Here is an 11,106-nt window from a genome sequence, read left to right as displayed (position 1 = left end):
ACTTAACTTGCTACGGTGACATACGCTCTATCTGATACCATAACGAAGTCAATGCAACCCGGCTCTTTATTCCATAAAATAATCATTCACAGACTGTTACGCTGTATAACAGCGCTTCAGTGTAGCTAGAAACGCAACTGTTTAAATCTGGGATCGAAACTCAATTGTCTACACGAGAGTTGGCGATTATAAAGCTACTAGCTTAGGTGCCCGGTGTTTCCCGGGTTTTTGGAAGTGTGTGTTGAGCAATAAAAAAATTTATTTTTTAAATGGAAGTAGGCAGGCAGGCTTGAACCCGTACCCTGAAGGAGGAAAAGAACGTGAGAAAAAAATGTAGGTGCGTCAATCGCAAAACCGGAAGTAACGAACGTATAAATTAAGGCTAGTCAATCGAAAAAGTGGATGACTTTCGAAAATATCTCCGAATAAACGCGACCCCTCCTTGTAGAAAGTGTCCCATTGAGAGTGAAGAAATTAATGTTTTTAACCAATTTTTTTATATTTGTCGTCCGAAGAGTCGGGCTTCAAAACGATCCCGATCTCGTGAAAATCCGTTATGTCTGTTAAAAGTTTTAGGTAGATATACATACATACATACATATATACACTTAAACAGACAAGTGAGATTTATGTTATAGATTAGCCTGGGTGCCCGGCGTTTCCCAGGTGTTGGGCGGTGTGTGTTGAGCAAAAAAAAAAGTGGTAGTAGGCAGTTAGGCTCGAACCTGTATCGCGAAGGAGGAAAAAAACGTGAGGAAAAATGTAACATCTTTGCTGTTGCGCCCATCGCCAAACCGGAAGAGACAAATGTTTAAATTAAGGCTAGTCAACTGAAAAGAGGGGATGACTTTCGAAAATATCGGCGAAAACAGCGACCCCTCCCTGTATAAATGTGCCTAGTTGAGGGTTAAGGAATTAATGCTTTTAGCCAATTTTTCGATATTTGTCGTCCGAAGGGTCGGGCACCAACACGATACCGATCTCGTGAAAATCCGTCACATCTGTCGAAAGTTTTAGGCAGACATACAAACATAAGTACATACGTACTTACATACACACACATACATACTTTTAAACAGACAGGTGAGATTTATATTAGCCTGGGTGGCGGGTGTTGCATGACGTTGCCCGGATATATAGAGGTGTGTATTGGGCAAAAAAAAAGTTGTAGTAGGCAGGCAAGTTCGAACCCGTACCGCGAAAGAAGGAAAAGAACGTGAAAAAAAAACCCTGACTTCTTTGCCGTTGCGTCCATCGCCAAACTGGAAATGGCGAATGTTTAAATTAAGACTAGACAATCGCAAAGAGAGGATGACTTTCGAAAATATCTGCGAACAAAGCGACCCCTCTTTGTAGAACAGTGCTTAGTTGAAGGTGAAGGAATTAATGTTTTTAGCCAATTTTTCGATATTTGTCGTACGAAGGGTCGTGCTTCAAAATGATACCGATCTCATGAAAATCCGTTTGCTCTGTCGAAAGTTTTAGGCAGACAGACATACATATATACGCATATGCATACATACTTCTAAACAGACAGGTGAGATTTAGATGATAGAGTAGCCTGGTTTGGAGGTGTGTGTTGAGCTACAAAAAAAAGTGGTAGTAAACAAGCAGGCTCGAACCCGCCTTCATTATCCATAGTCTGTCAAAGGCATGAAAGAGTCTCATATATATATATATATATATATATATATATATATATATATATATATATATATATATATATATGAGGCCCTTTCATATATATATATATATATATATATATATATATATATATATATATATATATATATATATATATATATATATGAGGCTCTTTCATGCCTTTGACAGACTATGGATACTTACATAGGGATGCCTGCGCGTGAAATTTTTGCGGTAGGAGGTGCGCAATCCCCAACCACACCTCTCCTGAGTCGACATTGTTAAATACCAGTGGCAAGTGAAGTGTATGTACAGGACAACTGGAAACAAATGCCGAGATAAATGGAGCATATATATATATATATATATATATATATATATATATATATATATATATATATATATATATATATATATATATATATTCCCCTTACCTCACCCTTTTTTTAACCAAGTAAGATCTGTGACTTACTTGTAGTTTCATTAAATACTTTTATATGCAAAATCCGATCCTGCATTTTGCTAATTCCTGCCCTCTGATGAGAAGGAGAGTATTTCTTCGAAACTCCGCGGATTAAGGACTATCCACTTATCTTGTGCTTCCTTTTTTAAAATTAAATATGTTTTTAACTCTTTTTCAAGATGTCTTTTAACATGTTTTATTAATCATTTGTTCATATATATATATATATATATATATATATATATATATATATATATATATATATATAAACTTGTGAAATCACTATTATGTATTGGGTACAATGTTATAACAAATAGAGGATTGGATCTATAATAATTAAAAATACGATGTATATATATATGTGTGTATGTATGTGTGTGTGTGTGTGTGTGTGTGTGTGTGTGTGTGTGTGTTAACGTTAAAGAAGGTAAAATATATCGGATTTGTTTTGTGAAACAAGTAATTCCATAAAAGGAAATATCATTAACGTCTTAGTCTTCGAAATTACATGAAAGAAGTTGAAAAAAAATCTATTTTCTTATTTATTTCACCTTTTTGCGTTTTTTTTTTATTCGATTTAACTGTTGCTACTTTCCTTGCGTTTATTTATTCATTTATTTATTTATTTTTCTTGAAGCAACAAGAAAACGAAAAAGAATCAATCATTCAATTTTTCCCTTCGTGAAAACGAGCAGTAGCAGAAGATCAATAATTAGCCCCGATGCGGCAAAAGAACTTTCGCGAGGCGATTACTCATTTCGTTGACAGCGTCTATTCAGGTTGTGAAATGGAAAGCGAACGGCGCCCATTTTCTAAAATGGCTACCTCTTCTGCGTGTCCCCGGTCATTAGCCGTGACAAAATTATGTGCAGTGCCAAATAAAATATTAAAAGGAAAACCCCTGTCAGGTTTTACGACCCCAACTAGGGCTTATTACATTGCCTTAAATTGTATGGCTAACTCATTCTGATCGTTTACGAGTATACTGTTCGAAAAAGAGGTCTAGTTTTATTACATTCAGCTTCAACTCCAACCAACAAAACGCTAAATATTTCCTGTAACACTGGTTATCTGAAGTAAATAGTCATTTCTACTGAAAACAAATAAAAGAAAAAGGTATTTTAATTCATTCTTAATTCTCTACATGTATACGAGTCAAGTACGTCGAAGGATGGAATACTGTTGCCACATCTGGGAAGAAGCTGCTAGAAATATATTATCCTGCCTTGACAGAGTTCAAAATCGACTTTGTAGCCTAGTGAGGGATGCCTGTTCCTCTTCCTTGCAACCTTTTTCTCACAGAAGAGACGTTGCGAGTATGTCTTGTTCGTTATTTTCATGACAAGTGCTCGTCTTAGCTCCAAATTAATGTCCCCTCCCCCTCTGGCCTGACTTTCACGAAAAACATTCGTATAGCTGTCAATAATTATCACTTTCAATAATTCCCCCCCCACTCTTTATCTGTGTCTAAACCTAAATGTAGATTCCATGAACAAAGCTTCTTTTTTTAGAGCTGCACGCCTGTGGAACTCTCTTTCGTTTTCCTGCTTTCCAACTGACTACAATATGGTCGTCTTCAAGTCCAACGTAAACAAGTTCTTGATGAGCTATCCTCTTAAGTAATCCATTTTACCCATTTTCCACTACTAACGATTACTACGACATTGTCCCACTGACAATTGTATACTCATAAACCCTTATCCCCGAGTGGCCTCCGGGCCTTGATAAGCAGTGGCTCCTTTGTAAAAAAATCATCTTCAAAACGTTCACTGATTAATGTCATTAAGAGGTTAAATACTATAATTATATATATTATAATTATATTATATATTATAATATATATATATATATTATATTATATTATATAAATGCTATAATTATATAAATTATAATAAACAAGGTGCTTAGCTATTCTAAAGCGTAATTCATTATCCAATGTAATGACAAAGTCTGTCTGCATAATTTAACCAATTTTATTTACGACGAGCAAGGAGATCCGTCGTTGCCCGGGATTAAATGGAGATCAACAAATGTTCCACACTTCTAACAATTATTGTCATCAAAATCTGAATAATTGACCATTTATCAATCAAATCGATTGACTGCATGCTCTAGTCGGGGACCCATCACCGTGCCCCGAAAGAAAGCTTCACATGTCTCCACGCAGCGACTTAGTACACAATACATTGCAGTCTGCATTGCACTGTAGAGAACCTACGGTTGAATTTATAAAAAACTATTTTTTATATTATGGCTTGAATTAAAGTTTAAAATGCAAAAAATAAGCATAATGCTTCAATTATGCTTTAAGTCACTGCGATGAGGCCTGTGCAGCTTCCTCCCAGTGTACAGAGATGGGTCTCCAACTAGAGCACGTGGTTAATCGATTTGATTTAAATATGGTCGATTTCACCGATTACGATTGCAATAACAATATGGGAAGGTGAAACATTCGTTAACCATCATTCAATCCCGGGCAACGCTGAGTCACCTACTTATATATATATATATATATATATATATATATATATATATATATATATATATATATATATTAAAGTCAATAAAGAGAGAAAATTAAGGTATAAAAACTATATAATAATATATTTAGATTAATTCATTTATTTAATACGGGTATACATCAATTAGGGTGTTGAATAAGTGGGAAATCTTTATACCATGGTATTTCGAAGCCTAATGCTTCTCATCAGAAGAGTAGAGAAGATGCTCGGTAACATAATAGGGAGGCGACGTCTAGCGATAGTTACATTAGGAGCGAAATAAATTATTGAGGCTGTTTAGAGGGAACTATACTGATCTCTTGTGATACAGGAGGGGTGTAGTTTGCAATATATAATGCAGGTAGGTACATAGCATATCTATCATAGCGAATTTAATATATGTGCTTAAACTTTTGGGGAGATTATAGGGTAAGTTATTTGAAAGAAGTTTCTTATTTACCCATATGTGTAGATGTGTTATAGCTATGGAAGGGGGTTACATGAGCTAGGGAGTTTATGCTATGTCGGTATTTTTTTTTTTTTTTTTTTTTTAGCGGGCTATCTGAGACTATAAGAGCATTTAAAAGAAATATAGGTTATTAGGAGTAATAGTATGATAATTAATGTGAGGGTATGAATTATACGGGGTGCATTGTACTAAGATTGTGTGTGTGTGTGTGTGTGTGTGTGTGTGTGTGTGTGTGTGTGTGTGTGTGTGTGTGTGTGTGTGTGTGTGTGTGTGTTCCAGAAGTCTTAACATTTCAAGTCCTTATATCTGCTGAGCGATTATTTGATGGTTCTTCTTTTTTTCAGATCCAGTAATGGAGTTCACTCAACCAGAAAAAAAAAGCGTTTTGCGTCCTTGAATTTGCAAAAACCGAATCACTTGTTCAACGTGCATTTCGCACAAAATTCCGAAAAGAGACACAAAAAAAAAAAAAGAAAATCCATACTGAGATGACATGGTACATCCATTCATGGCTTTTTGTGTTCAGCTATATAAAAAAAAACCCTCCTCGCCTCAATTTTAGATGATACGGTTGAGCGAGTCCAACTGCCTTCGAGCGCAACTCCCGTAAATCGATCAGAAGAAATAGTTCAGCTCCTACAGCAAGTGTTTTACGTTTCTTAAAAAGACAACTGCACATAACACCTTACGAGCTACAGTTAGCCCAACAATTGCCATTATATATATATATACAATATTTTTTAATATTCATTAACACTTATTTTTATAGCTACAGATACTAGTGTGTCATGCTTACGCAATCATCAATACAAGAAGAGATAAATCAGTTAACAAAGTCAACTTTGACTTCGCAGGTTAGCATCTTTCCTCCAGGCCACCGGTAATTAGCATGGAAATTGAGTACCTGTGAATGCTACGTCGCCGGACGTTCAGAGTAGACAGAAAGAGTATTCAATGTGTGTGTGTGTGTGTGTGTGTGTGTGTGTGTGTGTGTGTGTGTGTGTGTGTGTGTGTGTGTGTGTGTGTGTGTGAAAGAAAAAAAAATTAAATGCAGAAAAGAATTTAAGAAAACGGGAGATTTTACTCGTTTTATTCAGATCAACGAACATTTTCAGAAAAAAAATGAAGAGTTGAAATTTATTGGTCAAAATACGTTAAAACGTAGAAAAAAAAAAGTCGTTGAAAATGTACAACACGGAAAAAAACGTTTATTGGAAAAAAAAAACAAAGAAAGAAAAAAGAAAATGTGGAAATATGGATAAATAGCAATCAAAAATAATAATAACTAGTAATTAGTATGGCTAGGACAACAGCATGTTCTTTTCGTTGTTTTAACTCTCAAATGTGTATCCGTTGATATCTTATATGCTTTTATATAGAGTGATGTGATTCTCGGTTGATTAGCTGTGTCTGTGTCGGATATATATTCGAGAGTCAAAACAATAAGAATATTTTGTTGTCATTGTTATAGTAAATAAGTAATTATTTATATTATTTTGATTCGTGGTCTTATCTTGAGTGTTATCCTCATAATGTTTAGGTCGATGTAACCTCCGATCTTCTTCAGGTGTATCTTGTCGAACTAGTGAAAACTTTCTGTTGAACTCAAAAATCTACACAGAATTTCGAACTCCTTATTTAATGAATACGGGTAGCATGCTCTCGTTCCGTCAGCTATGATTGGGTAAAAATCCTAAATAATTCGCAATTGTATTTTTAGTATCGCCCACACTGAAACTCCAACCCTTAAACTCCACAAGAGTGTAACTTGCAACTGAATTTCATTCAGTACTTTATCCAATACGTTACGGGTCATTACGGAAAATTATAGTATTAATTTTAGGGACCTTAAACCGAGTTAAACAGAAAGATTCCCGAGTTCGACAGAAAAAATACAGAGTTTGATAAAATACACATGAAGAAGCTCGAAGGATGTATCGGCTGAAACGTTGTGCAAATAACAAACAAGATGAGAACAGCATTTCGAATAATGGAAATGATACAACATATCAATCGTCATCTTCAAAAACAAAATATTTAGTTGAGTCAGTTGCATTATTTTAATAACTTGCGGAAAAGAAGGTTTGTTTTGTTTTTATGAGTTTTTTGTTTGTTTGTTTTTTTACTTTGTTTCTTTTTATATTTTTGTTTGTTTGCTCGTTTGTTTGTTTTTTTATATTGTATTTTTTGTTTGTTTGCTTGTTTTTTTGTTTTTGTTTTTATATTGTTTTCTTTTATATTGTTTTTTGTTTTGTTTGCTTGCTTGTTTGTTTGTTTTTATATTGTTTTTTGTTTGTTTGCTTGTTTTTTTTGTTTTTATATTGTTTTCTTATTTATTGTTTTTTGTTTGTTTGTTTGTTTGTTTTTTTATATTATTTTTTGTTTGTTTGCTTGTTTGTTTTTGCGTTTTTTATTGTTTTCTTTTATATTGCTTTTTGTTTTGTTTTCTTGTTTGTTTGTTTTATATTGTTTTTGTTTGTTTGCTTGTTTGTTTTTTATATTGTTTTCTTTTATATTGCTTTTTTGTTTGCTTGTTTGTTTTTATATTGTTTTTTATTTGTTTGTTTGTTTGTTTTTTTTGTTTTTTATATTGTTTTCTTTTATATTGTATTTTTGTTTGTTTACTTGTTTGCTTGTTTTTATATTGTTTTTTGTATGTTTGTGGCACTATTTCTCTGTGCCACTTTTAATACACTATGCATCATGCCCGAGTAGTTATTTGGCCATGTGCGTAGAGATACAAAGAAACGCCTTCCTATAATTCCCTTTCCTAGAGCTCTTACTCTTTTCCTGCACGACCACCATGAAGTGAAGACGCATATTCTGTCTCTCCGTAGATGGGGGGAGCAACCCTCCCTTAATACCAATTAGGTTAGTTAGCTTTGAAAAGCCTATTGTCCAGTTTTAAATTGTAAAAGTTTTTTGTAATATATTGTATCTCTAATGTAAAATAAAATAGTTATGTACCATATATATTACGTGTGTCGTCTTTCTTGTGTCTTCCATAAATGCCCTCATAAATGCCTTCATTGTAAACAACGAAGCGGTCTGAAGGATAAAAAAAGAAAATTCCAGTCAGAACACAACTGGGGTGAAAAGGTCAAGACGTTTCCTGGGAGAAGAAGGAGCCACACAGCACATCCAACATCTCATGTATGCTTTTCTTCTTATAGACCCTAATGACGGCCATCTTCATATCTTCCCGAGACCACTTTAAGACATTTAATATAACACGTCTGTCTGTCATACACCTCAGTGACTGGCGGATAGTGGTATATGATTGTTTGTTTGTTTTTATGTTTTTACTTTGTTTTTTTTTTATTTTTGTTTGTTTGCTTGTTTGTTTGTTTTTGTTTTTTTTCTTTGCTTTTTTTTGGGGAGGAGAGGGTAGAGTTTTTTGGAGTTGGGGTCAATATGGCTTTCAAGATGTTTACCGGAAGCTTAAAAAATGCTATCTGAGGTTCTAAAAATAGGTTTTAGAGATGAAATATGCGATTGAATGAGTTATATGACTATCAGTTAATTGTACATTGCTAAATCCAAGATGGCGGACTACGATTATATCTCATTCTACTAAATTACGTAAAAACAACAACCATCAATTAAAGTCTGTATATTACTTTAATGAACGCAATAACTGTCACATTTAATGTGATAAATATTAGAGAGACTAGTTTGTTGTCTAGACATCAGTTTTATGAGTAAAGGAATACGTGTGAGGTAGTTAAAAATGAGTAGTTGGCTGCCTCACAACGAAGAAGTAAAACAGATTGTAATGCTTAGCTTCTATTTTTCTTTGATATATTGGTGAAATAAAATTACATATCTATATATTAATACGATAGCGTGTGTATTATTGTGTGTGTTACGCCCACATCTTTTTTTTTCTTCCTGTAACTGTCGTTTAATTTATTTCTTGCAATAAATATTTTTTATCGAGAATTCTCCAATTTTGGTTTCGATTACGATTATATCTGATGGCAATCAAGTTATATATATATATATATATATATATATATATATATATATATATATATATATTCATGAGCAGAAAAAATGGGCCAAACAAATTTTATACATTTTATTGCCCTTAAAGCTATATTGTACAAAGAATAATTGAACAAGGAAACTTAAACGAGACTAATAACACCGAACAAGACATTTATTTAATAAATTCTTAGGATGGAATCGCATTCTCTTTTGATTTCTTTAAAAGATCAATCCTTTCAGACATGCTCTCAACCAAAGTGAAACACTGTGAAGAGGAGATACTATTCAGTTTGCTTTGCACAGCTTCCCACAGTTTGTCATTATTCGAAAAAGTTCTTCCAGCCAATGCACGAGATAATATGAACCAAATATTCTCGATTGCGTATAAATCGGGGCTTTAACCTGGATAAAATATCACATTAATTGAATTATCAGAAAAACATTTTTTGTGACTTTAGCAGTGTATGCAGGGGCATTATCATGTTGAAAAATAATATTCTGGGATATTCCCAGCTTCTGTATACTTGGAAACAGTCTTGTTTCTAATATTCGAATGTATTCCTTTGCATTGATTGACTTCTCACATCTAAGAAGTTCCCCAATTCCTGCTGCAGTAAAAGTTCCTAATACCATTATCCCTCCATTCTCGTGTTTATTAGTTGTTTTTATGCAACTTAGCGAAAATCTTTCTCCAGTTCTTCGATTGCGCCATTCGAGAGCATCGGGGGCATCACTAACAAGACAAAATCTTGATTCATCTAACCAGAAAACATTCCTGAACCATTCTGTATCTTTTTTGCCATAACACGAGAAAAATGTCTTTCTATCATTGATGTTCTTCTTAGATAAAAATGGCTTCTCTGCACACCTTTAAAAAGAAAATCCAATTTCTTTCATTCGTCTAGATAGTGTATACCTAGAATGAGATTTCCGGTCCCTGTTTTGAATTATTTGCTATGGTCAACATAAGTTTTCTTTCAATCATTCAAAACAGTTAATTTAAGCCTGTGGTCGTCCTTCAAAGTGAATGCTCTAGGGCGACCAGGTTCAGATTTCCCTTTTACCAAGCATTCGACTTCGAACCTTTGACCAATTTGCTTCACTACAGAAAGAGATGTTTTCACATTTTCTTTTCGTAAAATATCAAAAATCTGCTTGGAAGTCATTTTGAACAGTCTTAATCCTGCAATTCGGTTTTTTATATCCTCACAAAAATGCGGTCTTACTATTTTTAGGATTAATTTTTCCAAGTATTATTATATGCTATAATAATAATGATCTGCAAAATAGAAACTTTCAGTTAAAATAAACAAAAATTCATGGGAAATATTGAAAAATTGATTTCTTCCTTCTTTCACTGTTGGCCCATTTTTTTTTTTTTTTTTTTTTTTGCTTATGAGTATATATATATATATATATATATATATATATATATATATATATATATATATATATATATAACTAGATTCAGCCACTTTGAGTAGCCGTAGACGACGAAACTCGTGTCAGTGGATAATTATATTTTAAACAATATATATATATATATATATATATATATATATATATATATGTATATTCTTCATAAATTTTGGTTTCGGTTTCGATTCAAGCTGATACACTCAAGTTATATGGATATATTTTTTATTTTTGAAATCACAACTTTATAATGTGTAACAATCGATAGAAAAATTACTATAATTATACATACGAAATCTGCATAAATTAAAATATCATATTTAAGCGTATTTTACGACCGGACTACGCCGGGCGTCCTTGCTAGCTTAGATAAATACTTTGCAGTTTTAAGAAAATAGCTACAATAATATCAGGGCGTCTCCATTTACGCTGAACATCCAGAGAATGCCAACATCAATATATTACATATGAAAGAGTCTGCTGTGGAATTTCAACAGGTCCCGCTAATAGAAAGTATTTTTATATGTACTCTAATGATACCAATTCTTCGTACGAATATAACTATTAATCTATTTTAAAGAATTTGTAAGTCATAATATTAATTATGACTTACAAATTCTTAA

The sequence above is a fragment of the Euprymna scolopes genome, chromosome 4 (assembly GCF_053919585.1).
Source record: "Euprymna scolopes isolate OS-2025 chromosome 4, ASM5391958v1, whole genome shotgun sequence".
In the NCBI taxonomy this organism is placed as follows: Eukaryota; Metazoa; Mollusca; class Cephalopoda; order Sepiida; family Sepiolidae; genus Euprymna; species Euprymna scolopes.
The sequence above is the reverse complement of the archived record's forward strand: the minus strand, read 5'-3'. Positions refer to the sequence as shown.